This window comes from Schistocerca piceifrons, chromosome 1, assembly GCF_021461385.2.
Source record: "Schistocerca piceifrons isolate TAMUIC-IGC-003096 chromosome 1, iqSchPice1.1, whole genome shotgun sequence".
Taxonomy (NCBI): Eukaryota; Metazoa; Arthropoda; class Insecta; order Orthoptera; family Acrididae; genus Schistocerca; species Schistocerca piceifrons.
The window spans coordinates 339,528,618-339,540,882 of NC_060138.1; positions in this window are offsets into that span (position 1 = coordinate 339,528,618).

The window sequence follows — 12,265 nt, forward strand, 5'->3', positions numbered from 1 at the left end:
CAATTTTGGTGTTTCATACATCTGCCTTTGTAGTTGACAATTTGTAATTTGAACATGCGGGGTGTTCTAAAACTACGCCGATTTTGCTTATAAAACTAACAGAAATCGACTGTATCCATTTTCATGGAATCATGACTGTTTTTATTATGGTCAGCACGAATGAGTGTTTAAAATTATGTGTTCCCACAAGCTCTGTGCTATTTTAATACTTCATAACATCTAATTACAAAGTACACAGTTCTTGAATTATAGCTTGTTGTGGAACCTAGAAATGATAGTGTTTTTCTTAAGCGTGTGCAGATTGGGTGATAAAAGCTGTTCTGTGGTGACAGAATTGTTTACGAAACTACAACACAAGATTTTGCTGCTATTGCGAATGATGATCTGCAGGTTGTGGCGTTCTTCTACAAGTGCGGGTGACAGAAACACTACACACTGATCGGTAGAGGTGAGTTATGGAGCAAAAATGTCAGATGTCAGCACGCAGACGGTATTTGTTTCCAAAGTATTGGAACCAGATTATAGGATTCTCTACTAGGCGATGTTAGAAGCTACGGTCGCAGGTTCGAATCCTGCCTCGGGCATGGATGGTGTGATGTCCTTAGGTTAGTTAGGTTTAAGTAGTTCTAAGTTCTAGGGGACTTATGACCACAGCAGTTGAGTCCCATAGTGCTCAGAGCCAAGCCGATGTTAGAAGGTTGTATTACAAGGCATGCTCTCACTATTTTTCTTTTATGTTTCGTAAACGACAGCCTGATATACCATTTCATTGGTAAAATGGGATCCTCCATAGGGTGCAACGCAACATCCTCTTGAATTATAAATTCTTGTTGCTGGACGTAAAATGACTGTTTTTTCCGACATGTGAACAGATAGTGTGAAAGACTATAGGCGGTAATGTTATTTCACGTGTGTTAAATGTTTGTAATATCCATGTGCACGACATTTTATTTATAGACACAGATTTGAACACTGGGACGCTCTCAAACCATGTAATTTTTCCATCAAATTGAATGAAATCGCGTAACGTAGATGTTCCGTATATATATGGACTTTAAATTCTCGCATTTCTTTACCCCGATGAAAGTTTCGAAATATCGAGGACATTCTGTGGTGATCGGTAGTTTCCGCTGCAAAATAGCGGAAGTTTTTTCGATTTTATGCAGAGTGGACATGTACAAGAAATGTGAGATAAGTTAGTACGTGTTTCAGATGAATGGCTATAGAGCTCCGGTCTCTGCAGTTCGCTGATCTGCAATCGGCGACAGTGATGCAGCTCTTTTATTCACATCGTTGGATGTCGCAGAATAATGGGATGCAGGTAGAGAGAGAGGGGGGGATGCAAAACGTATCCTGCAGTCGAATATAAAAGAATGACTGTATACATGCTGTTCTATATTGATAAATCAATCGTCTGGAAAGAATATAATGCCCACGTGCACGACAATTCATAACTTGGACACAATGAATGCTCTCAAAATAACCGATTTTGCTCATAAAACTAAAAGAAAATGGACTGCACCTACGTTTGTAAAAACAAGACTGTTTTTTATTGTCGTCACGATTGTGTATTTTTAATAGATGCTCGCGTATAAGAGGTGCACCGACTTCAAATAAAACTGTTACACTGAAATGGTTGTGGCAGAAGAGTGGGAACCAACAGAAGCAATCAGTCGCAGCAGGTGGAGTGCGGCCGCGGCTGCACTTTTAGACAAACAACAAACGGTCAGGGTAGGCATAGTTTATCTCGCTGTGTTCTGTGGCCCACTGGCATTGCGGCCTATTGTGTACTTGTAGCTTTTGTTGGCATCAATAGCACCGACTGCTCGGACCACCTGCTCAGCCCGAGGTGGAGAGCCTCTGCATATGGGTGACGTACGGCTGCTCGCTGGGGTGTGTTGGGCAGTGGCATCCCATCTCCCAACCAGTATATGTTAGGAGCTTTCTGGAAATTCGTTGTTGTTCCGTGCACTACAAAAAGAAGTTTCACGATCGGAAGCCAGTCACAGAATAATGGTGTCAAAAGTGAAACTCAAAGAGGAGATTTTTCTCCGCTTATATGTTTTATTGCGAGAAATTGAGATCATTTCTCAGTAGTTGCGCCTTCTTTACGAAAAATACATTTAACGTCTTGCAGGAAGCGTCCTGTTACTGAGCCTTTTGTCCATCTGTGACTGATTTGCGCAGATAGCAGACAATACCTGGTGATGAAAAAGTCGGTATAAATTTGAAAACTTAATAAACCACGGAATAATGTAGATAGAGAGGTAAAAAATTGACACACATGCTTGGAATGACATGGGGTTTTATTAGATCCACAAAAAAAAAAAACAAAGTATTGCTAGACGCGCGAAAGATCTCTTGCGCGCGTCGTTTGGTGATGATCGTGTGCTCAGCCGCCACTTTCGTCATGCTTGGCCTGCCAGGTCCCCAGACCTCAGTCCGTGCGATTATTGGCTTTGGGGTTACCTGAAGTCGCAAATGTATCGCGATCGACTGACATCTCTAGGGATGCTGAAAGACAACATCCGACCCCAATGCCTCACCATAACTTCGGACATGCTTTACAGTGCTGTTCACAACATTATTCCTCGACTACATCTATTGTTGAGGAATGATGGTGAACATATTGAGCATTTCCTGTAAAGAACATCATCTTTGCTTTGTCTTACTTTGTTCAAAAATGGTTCAAATGGCTCTGAGCACTATGGGACTCAACTGCCGTGGTCACCAGTCCCCTAGAACTTAGAACTACCTAAACCTAACTAACCTAAGGACATCACACACATCCATGCCCGAGGCAGGATTCGAACCTGCGACCGTAGCAGTCGTACGGTTCCGGACTGCGCGCCTAGAACCGCGAGACCACCGCGGCCGGCTGTCTTAATTTGTTATGCTAATTATTGCTATTCTGATCAGATGAAGCGCCATATGTCGGACATTTTTTGAACGTTTGTATTTTTTTTGGTTCTAATAAAACCCCATGTCATTCCAAGCATGTGTGTCAATTTGTATCTCTCCATCTACATTATTCCGTGATTTATTCAGTTTTCAAATTTATACTGCCTTTTGATCACCCGGTACATCATTGCCACCAGATGGATCTCTTTGTGGCCCATCAATGACAAGCTAGAACAGGCCTGTATCCCAGCCTATGCTGAGGAGAGGGAGGGATGAGGGCTGGTAGGGGGAGTTGAGACTGCCTCTAAGCTTGTTAGTTCGTGATCTCACATCAAGGAAAACACACGTGTAGCTGCCACCCCTCTCACTTGGTGTGATCTTTTGGGGCGGTTTTTTGGTAGTTGTGTTATTAAAATGATTTTTCTCAGTCCCCAGTGTATGTTTTGCATTATAACCCATTGTTTACGAGTGCTGTTTTTTACACAATTTCAGAGTATAATTAGACCAGTGAAGCATTGTCCACTAGTTGTGATAGCGTGTATTGGCCTTCCTACGTTTGAGTGATGGTTTGCTGCCCTGTTCCTCTTACTATGTACAAGTTACATAGCAGCTATACGTAGGTCACCTCTCGAGCGCAGTGGAATAATAGATTGTTGTTGTTGTTGTGGTCTTCAGTCCTGAGACTGGTTTGATGCAGCTCTCCATGCTACTCTATCCTGTGCAAGCTTCTTCATCTCCCAGTACCTACTGCAACCTACATCCTTCTGAATCCGCTTAGTGTATTCATCTCTTGGTCTCCCCCTACGATTTTTACCCTCCACGCTGCCCTCCAATACTAAATTGGTGATCCCTTGATGCCTCAGAACATGTCCTACCAACCGATCCCTTCTTCTGGTCAAGTTGAGCCACAAACTTCTCTTCTCCCCAATCCTATTCAATACTTCCTCATTAGTTATGTGATCTACCCATCTAATCTTCAGCATTCTTCTGTAGCACCACGTTTCAAAAGCTTCTATTCTCTTCTTGTCCAAACTATTTACCGTCCATGTTTCACTTCCATACATGGCTACACTCCATACAAATACTTTCAGAAATAACTTCCTGACACTTAAATCTATATTCGATGTTAACAAATTTCTCTTCTTCAGAAACGCTTTCCTTGCCATTGCCAGTCTACATTTTATATCCTCTCTACTTCGTCCATCATCAGTTATTTTGCTCCCCAAATAGCAAAACTCCTTTACTACTTTAAGTGTCTCATTTCCTAATCTAATACCCTCAGCATCACCCGACTTAACTCGACTACATTCCATTATCCTCGTTTTGCTTTTGTTGATGTTCATCTTATATCCTCCCTTCAAGACACCTTCCATTCCGTTCAACTGCTCTTCCAAGTCCTTTGCTGTCTCTGCCAGAATTACAATGTCATCGGCGAACCTCAAAGTTTTTATTTCTTCTCCATGGATTTTAATACCTACTCCAAATTTTTCTTTTGTTTCCTTTACTGCTTGCTCAATATAGAGATTGAATAACATCGGGGAGAGGCTACAACCCTGTCTTACTCCCTTCCCAACCACTGCTTCCCTTTCATGTCCCTCAACTCTTATAACTGCCATCTGGTTTCTGTACAAATTGTAAATAGCCTTTCGCTCCCTGTATTTTACCCCTGCCACCTTTAGAATTTGAAAGAGAGTATTCCAGTCAACATTGTCAAAAGCTTTCTCTAAGTCTACAAATGCTAGAAACGTACGTTTGCCTTTCCTTAATCTTTCTTCTAAGATAAGTCGTAAGGTCAGTATTGCCTCACTTGTTCCAGTATTTCTGCGGAATCCAAACTGATCTTCCCCGAGGTTGGCTTCTACTAGTTTTTCCATAATAGATAGTCGTCGAGAAATAAAGAGGGCCAGTGTGTTTGTCGACGAGGAATGCAGCTGGAGCGTTTGCAGCGAACTCTATCAAACAGCGATAGACACAGTCCTCAGTGCTTATATGGAACACACTTATTAAACTCCATTCTACCCTACACCGACATCTCTTCAGTTGAACACATTTCTCGCCAAAATTAAAGATAGTAACTACCACTACAGCCTTTTTCCTGCCATCTTGTATGTAAATGCATCATCCTATGTAGATTTTGAGTACATCTGCCATTAGTTTCGAGTGGTAGTGTGAATTTTTTTTTCACAGCAGGATAACAACAGTTGTATGACATCATCAAGTTTTGAGTTGTATTGCGATTTTAGGCACTCCTAGTGTAGTGCTATGCATATAGACGCGTAATTAGGCCCGTTCTTTATGATTAGGAACAATCTTTACTTCAGTTTCCTACTCCAAATAAATAAAATGCACTAACCTAATCTTCCTCTCCTGTAGCTGGACAGTTTCCCTGTGTAGAGGGGTGCACTTGGGTGTTGGATGGGGTGGGAAGTCAGCAATGCCTTGGGACAAAGTAGATCCCGCCATTATTGAAATTGCCAGAATTTGAAATTCCCAACAAAATTTGAAATTCCCATCAATAGGGTAGGTGGGGGAGGGGGATAAGGAGTGGAGGGGAGGGGGGAGGGGGCAGGGAACGATGCGCCAGCTGTGGAAAATCCATGACGCCATGAGTGTGTGGAGGGTAATTAATTGATCAATTAATTAATTTGCATGTCAATCTGATATCGAAACGTGGTTGGTACCATCTTCCAACTACTAATAGGTAGGGATAACGCTATTTACATTTTGTATATAGGGAATGATTATGCAGCAGATTTCTCATTAAAAAACCACATGTGAAAGTTGATTGTTCATGGGAAGATCGTGTTGTACATCATGTAACAAGGCGAAATAGCTACCCACACGTGTCGGAATTCGACAGTAGTAGGATGGTTGCATGCTGAGTCTGGGGTATAAGGTTCAGCAATACTGTTGCAAGCGTTGGTTGGGATCTCACTCCTATAATACAAATATGGAATCGATAAGTTCAGGAGAGCCATACACAGCGCCATGCAGAATCTCAATGGTCCCAAGTGACTAGCGCCTGAGAGGAGAGACATTCGGTCAGCATGGCCTTTCAGACCTGTACAGACATACCACTTGCTTTGAATCAGGTAACGGGCTTGTTTACAGCAAGAAAAGAACCAACCCTGGAGACTTTGTCGACGCCTGGAGCACCATAGACTATCAGCACAGCAACCATTTCCCGTTCCTCGTTGCGGTGGCACAGAGAGATATGTGCCAACAGTGATGCACCTAACGACTCACTCGATACAAGAGTGTCACCATGTCGTCTTTCCTGACGAGTCCTGATTTGCAGACATACCCATGTGACTAAGCTGCTAGGAGAATGAAAGATGCCAGACTGACTTTGTCATAGTTAAATATGCCCAGCCTCTAGCATGATGGCATACAGTGACAAAATGGTTCAAATGGCTCTGAGCACTATGGGACTTAACATCTGAGGTCATCAGTCCCCTATGACTTAGAACTACTTAAACCTAACTAACCTAAGGACATCACATACATCCATGCCCGAGGCAGGATTCGAACCTGCGACCGTAGCGGTCTCGCGGTTTCAAACTGCAGCGCCTAGAACCGCTCGTCCACACCGGCCGGCATACAGTGACATTGGGTAGACAACAAAATCACAACTGGACCACATTGCAAGTATTACAGACAGCAACCACGACATTTCTGACGTTTTAGGGCCAGTGGTAGTATTCTATCGTCAAGGTCTCCGTGACGTTATCTTTCAACGACATAATACAAGACCATACGTTGTTCTTGCTGCTCGGATCTGCCCAACCATGAATGATTGTAACCCAGTGATATGGTGCATTGTCATCCATAAAAATTCCATTGTTATTTGGGAACATTAAGTCCATGAATGGCTGCAAATGGCCTCCAAGTAGCCGAACATAAATATTTCCAGTCAACGATCCGTGTTAACGGCCCATACCGTTATGGAGCCACTAGTAGCTTGCACAGTGGATTGACAACCTGTGTTTGCGCCACTCTCGAACCCTACCATCAGCTCTTACCAACTGAAATCGGGACTCATCTTATCAGGCCACGGTTTTCCAGTCGTCTGGATTCCAAACGATAAGGTCACGAGCCAAAGAGATGCGCTGCAGCCGATGTCATGTTGCTTGCAAAGGCACTCGCATCGGGCGTCTGCCGCCTCAACCCATTAACGCCATATTTCGCCTCACTTTCCTAATGGATACGTTCGTCGAACGTCCCACATTGATTTCTGTGATTATTCACGCAGTCTTCTTGTCTGTTAGCACAGACAACTCAGCGCAAACGCCGCCGCTTTCTGTCGTTAAGTGAAGGTGGTCGGCCTCTGCGCTGTTCGTGATGAGAGGTAATGCTTGAAATTTGGTTTTCTCAGCACAGTCTTGGCACTGTGGATCTCGGAGTATTGAATTCGCTAACGATTTCCGAAATGGAATGTACCATGCATCCAGTTCCAATTACCATTCCGCGCTCAAAGTCTGCTAATTCCCGTCGTGTGATCATAATCACGTTGGAAACCTTTTTACTTGAATCACCTGAGTGCAAATGACAACTCTGCCAATGGACTGCCCTTTTATACCCTGTGTACGTGCCACCTCAATGTAGTGAATACCAGTATAGTGTGTGTCCACCCTTCGCCTTTGAGACAGTTTGGACTCTGTTAGTTTTAGTTTTAATTATGTCATGTACCGTAGATCATTTTCCCGATTATTTTATCGATATGATGTGGAACAAGTCAAATTACAACATACAGGGCTATTACAAATGATTGAAGCGATTTCATAAATTCACTGTAGCTCCATTCATTGACATATGGTCACGACACACTACAGATACGTAGAAAAACTCATAAAGTTTTGTTCGGCTGAAGCCGCACTTCAGGTTTCTGCCGCCAGAGCGCTCGAGAGCGCAGTGAGACAAAATGGAGACAGGAGCCGAGAAAGCGTATGTCGTTCTTGAAATGCACTCACATCAGTCAGTCATAACAGTGCAACGACACTTCAGAACGAAGTTCAACAAAGATCCACCAACTGCTAACTCCATTCGGCGATGGTATGCGCAGTTTAAAGGTTCTGGATGCCTCTGTAAGGGGAAATCAACGGGTCGGCCTGCAGTGAGCGAAGAAACGGTTGAACGCGTGCCGGCAAGTTTCACGCGTAGCCTGCGGAAGTCGACGAATAAAGCAAGCAGGGAGCTAAACGTACCACAGCCGACGGTTTGGAAAATCTTACGGAAAAGGCTAAAGCAGAAGCCTTACCGTTTACAATTGCTACAACCCCTGACACCCGATGACAAAGTCAAACGCTCTGAATTTTCGGCGCGGTTGCAACAGCTCATGGAAGAGGATGCGTTCAGTGCGAAACTTGTTTTCAGTGATGAAGCAACATTTTTTCTTAATGGTGAAGTGAACAGACACAATGTGCGAATCTGGGCGGTAGAGAATCCTCACGCATTCGTGCAGCAAATTCGCAATTCACCAAAAGTTAACATGTTTTGTGCAATCTCACGGTTTAAAGATTACAGCCCCTTTTTCTTCTGCGAAAAAAACGTTACAGGACACGTGTATCTGGATGTGCTGGAAAATTGGCTCATGCCACAACTGGATACCGACAGCGCCGACTTCATCTTTCAACAGGATGATGCTCCACCGCACTTCCATCATGATGTTCGGCATTTCTTAAACAGGAGATTGGAAAACCGATGGATCGGTCGTGGTGGAGATCATGATCAGCAATTCATGTCATGGCCTCCACGCTCTCCCGACTTAACTCAGTGTGATTTCTTTCTGTGGGGTTATGTGAAAGATTCAGTGTTTAAACCTCCTCTACCAAGAAATGTGCCAGAACTGCGAGCTCACATCAACAATGCTTTCAAACTCATTGACGGGGACATGCTGCGCCGAGTGTGGGAGAAACTTGATAATCGGCTTGATGTCTGCCGAATCACTAAAGGGGCACATATCGAACATTTGTGAATGCCTAAAAAAAACTTTTTGAGTTTTTGTATGTGTGTGCTGTATAAACTTCTCTCCAAATACTAAATGCAGGCAGTAATTTTCTGGAAATCAGTAGACACTGTAGCCCTTCTCGCAAGTTGAAACTCTCGTACACACTGTTTACTTGTTAGCCCCACAAAGCAGAACGCGAGTCTTCCGTGACCTCCCTGTCCAGAGGGAGCCACAGAGTCACGCAAATGTTGGGCAGTATTGAAGGGGAGACTTGAGATATACGGCGTTAATTCCGAGGAAAGCAAATCTGTTCTCGCAAGTTGAAAATATCTCAAATAATAAAGTTATTGTAGAGCTGTGAAATCGCTTCAATCATTTGTAATAAGCCTGTATATATACACACATGAACAGTGCTAATACTAATATTACTGAAATTTTTAGTTCTACACATGCAACGACATTTAGAGGTACATTTTTCTTACCATTTCTGAAACAGAAGCTCGTCCATGGAGTAGAAAAAGTTGTCCAAAAGAAATGATTTTAAGCTAGATTTAAAACTTGATCTGCTACCTACCAGACAAATAATCAAAGATTTTTGTTGCTGAATAATGTACTCCTTTTTGAGCAACTGACAGCTTCAATAACGGATAGAAAAGGTCATTTTTCCCTCTAGTGTTGTACATTTGAACATCACTGTTATTCGCGAATTGAGATGGATTATTTGTAACGAATTTCATTAGGGAAGATATGTATTCTGATGGTGCAGTTAAAATACCTAACTCCTTGAAAAGGTGCCTACATGACGTCCTTGGATGAACACCACTAATTATTCTCACTGCTCTCTTTTGTGCAATCAATACTTTATGTCTAAGTGGTGAGTTACTCTAGGAGGCTGATCTGTTTATTACCAAGACTAGCGATTATACAAAGAGTGAAAGTAGCTGAACTTAGTTGTTTGAGAAGCTCAGTAATATGCTTCTTCCACTCCTCCTTTATTACCTACCCCATTGCATGTAAAACTCAGTGAAACTGTGAATGCAGAATGACGGCGACACATTTTCTTAAAAATTATTAACATGTGCACATCATTTTGATAGGCACTGTCACGGAGCGTTACTAGCTCTCACTCTTAAAACACGTGCTACATTTTGTAATGAAATATTTGGGACGCACGCATGTTGTTAAGAGGTAGTGCTGCAGTTGTCCACAACACGAGGCACCACAGAAAGCCGCATCAATTGAACAACTGTAGCAATCCTTAACGTCAACGGAGTACTGTATAAACTTCTCTCCAAATACTAAATGCAGGCAGTAATTTTCTGGAAATCAGTAGACACTGTAGCCCTTCTCGCAAGTTGAAACTCTCGTACACACTGTTTACTTGTTAGCCCCACAAAGCAGAACGCGAGTCTTCCGTGACCTCCCTGTCCAGAGGGAGCCACAGAGTCACGCAAATGTTGGGCAGTATTGAAGGGGAGACTTGAGATATACGGCGTTAATTCCGAGGAAAGCAAATCTGTTCTCAAAATCGGCCCTCCTGGAAAACTCGAAATGCACTGTTGTGGAGCTCAAGGTGACATTACGGATTTAAGTGATATCGGAATTAGGAAATATTTTTCCATTACTTTAAGCGCTAATACATTCTATACAGCAGTAGTGGAGTAAGAGGGTTCTGACCGCAATTTTGATATCAAATCGATATGAAAATTAATTAACTCATTCCACACTTCTATGTATGCGCCTCAACTGTGCAGGTCCACTGGCGATTTTCAAGCAACATTAATGAATAAGTGTACAATAACTAAGGGCTTCGAAAAAATGGTTCGAATGGCTCTGAGCACTATGGGACATCTGTGGTCATCAGTCCCCTAGAACTTAGAACTACTTAAACCTAACTAACCTAAGGACATCACACACATCCATGCCCGAGGCAGGATTCGAACCTGCGACCGTAGCAGTCGCGCGGTTCCGGACTGAGCGCCTTAACCGCGAGACCACCGCGGCCGGCTAAGGGCTTCGAAGGCGCATTTCTAGCATCATTTGAAGCTCGATACTTTATAGATCAGGAAAAAAGTAACCTTATATATATGCTTGCATTGGTATAGGTGTACCAGCATTCGTAAAAACATGAGAAACCTTCACCCGGAAAAAACTTTACATTTCCTAACATGGTTTCCGGTGCTTATAACAAAAAGAATTTGGTTCACAGGAAGTTCTTTATTTAATTTTTTATGATATGAAATGATTACATATATTTTATTCATAATTCACTTTCAAGTGGTAATCCTGGAAGCAATGAGGTACACAGAGTCCTACTTTGCAGTCTGTGGACCACCATCTGCTTTCTTTTCTTATCCGCTTTCCAGTCTCTTTCTTCCCTTTGTCGGAACAAACTTTGCAATAACGCACAGTATTTACTTAGTTGGCAGTGGGAGATACTTTTTCTGGAAAGTGTCGACCAAACTTTCTGTCGAGGTTAGCGCTTGGTGTTGGTTATGAAGCTCAAAAGTCTCCTCCTGTTGCTATCAATTTCAAGCTAACTTTTCTTATGAAGTCCATAAGAGAGATTTTCTGTCCACTGACGTCTTTGTACATAATAAAACTGTCCACAACATACATTACAAAAACATGAAAGAAAAGTTTTTCCAACACTTCATTGTTTTTCGTGCGAATGGGTAGTAACTATACAGCTGATCCACACGACCTACACCAGTCTTGTTCCTATTGTAGTCAATTACAACGTCTGATTTCATTACTGTTGTAATACCACCTTTTGAACATACCGGAAAGTCTTTGGTGGTAGCCTGATGTGTAAGCCTTTTCTGTTTTCATTACAATTCCAACAGCTAATGTATTTTGCTCCCACATCTTTAGCAGAGGAACATTAGTGTCATATCTGTCCATGTAAATACAGTGGCATTTACCATAATGTGCAGAAAAGAGTCTGTCTACTAACACTGGAATATGGTTGTCAGTCCTCCCTGCTGATCCTGTGTAAACATCGCAGTTCAGGACGTAGCCTGTTGCAGAATCACGAAGTGTATAAAGCTTCATGCCATATATATTGGATTTGTTTTTCATGTAAACCCTAAAGCCAACACATCCACGAAATGGACAAATAGCTTCATCTATAGTCAAATTTTCGTATGGCATGATACTGGGTCTACATTTGTCGACAAAAAGTCGAACACAGGTCTAATTTTATGAAGAGGATCGTGGTCTTCCTCTCCTTTTTTATGTATGTTGAGTTGTCATTGGCTTGCAGCATGAACATAATACTGGAAATCCTATCACGGCTCAAGAAACGACTCACAAAGCCTATTTGTAAAAATGAAGCAGTTGACCATTAGTCACCAAATTTTGGTAACTTCATGACGCACATATGCAGAACTGTTGTAAAAAAAAAACAATGTAATC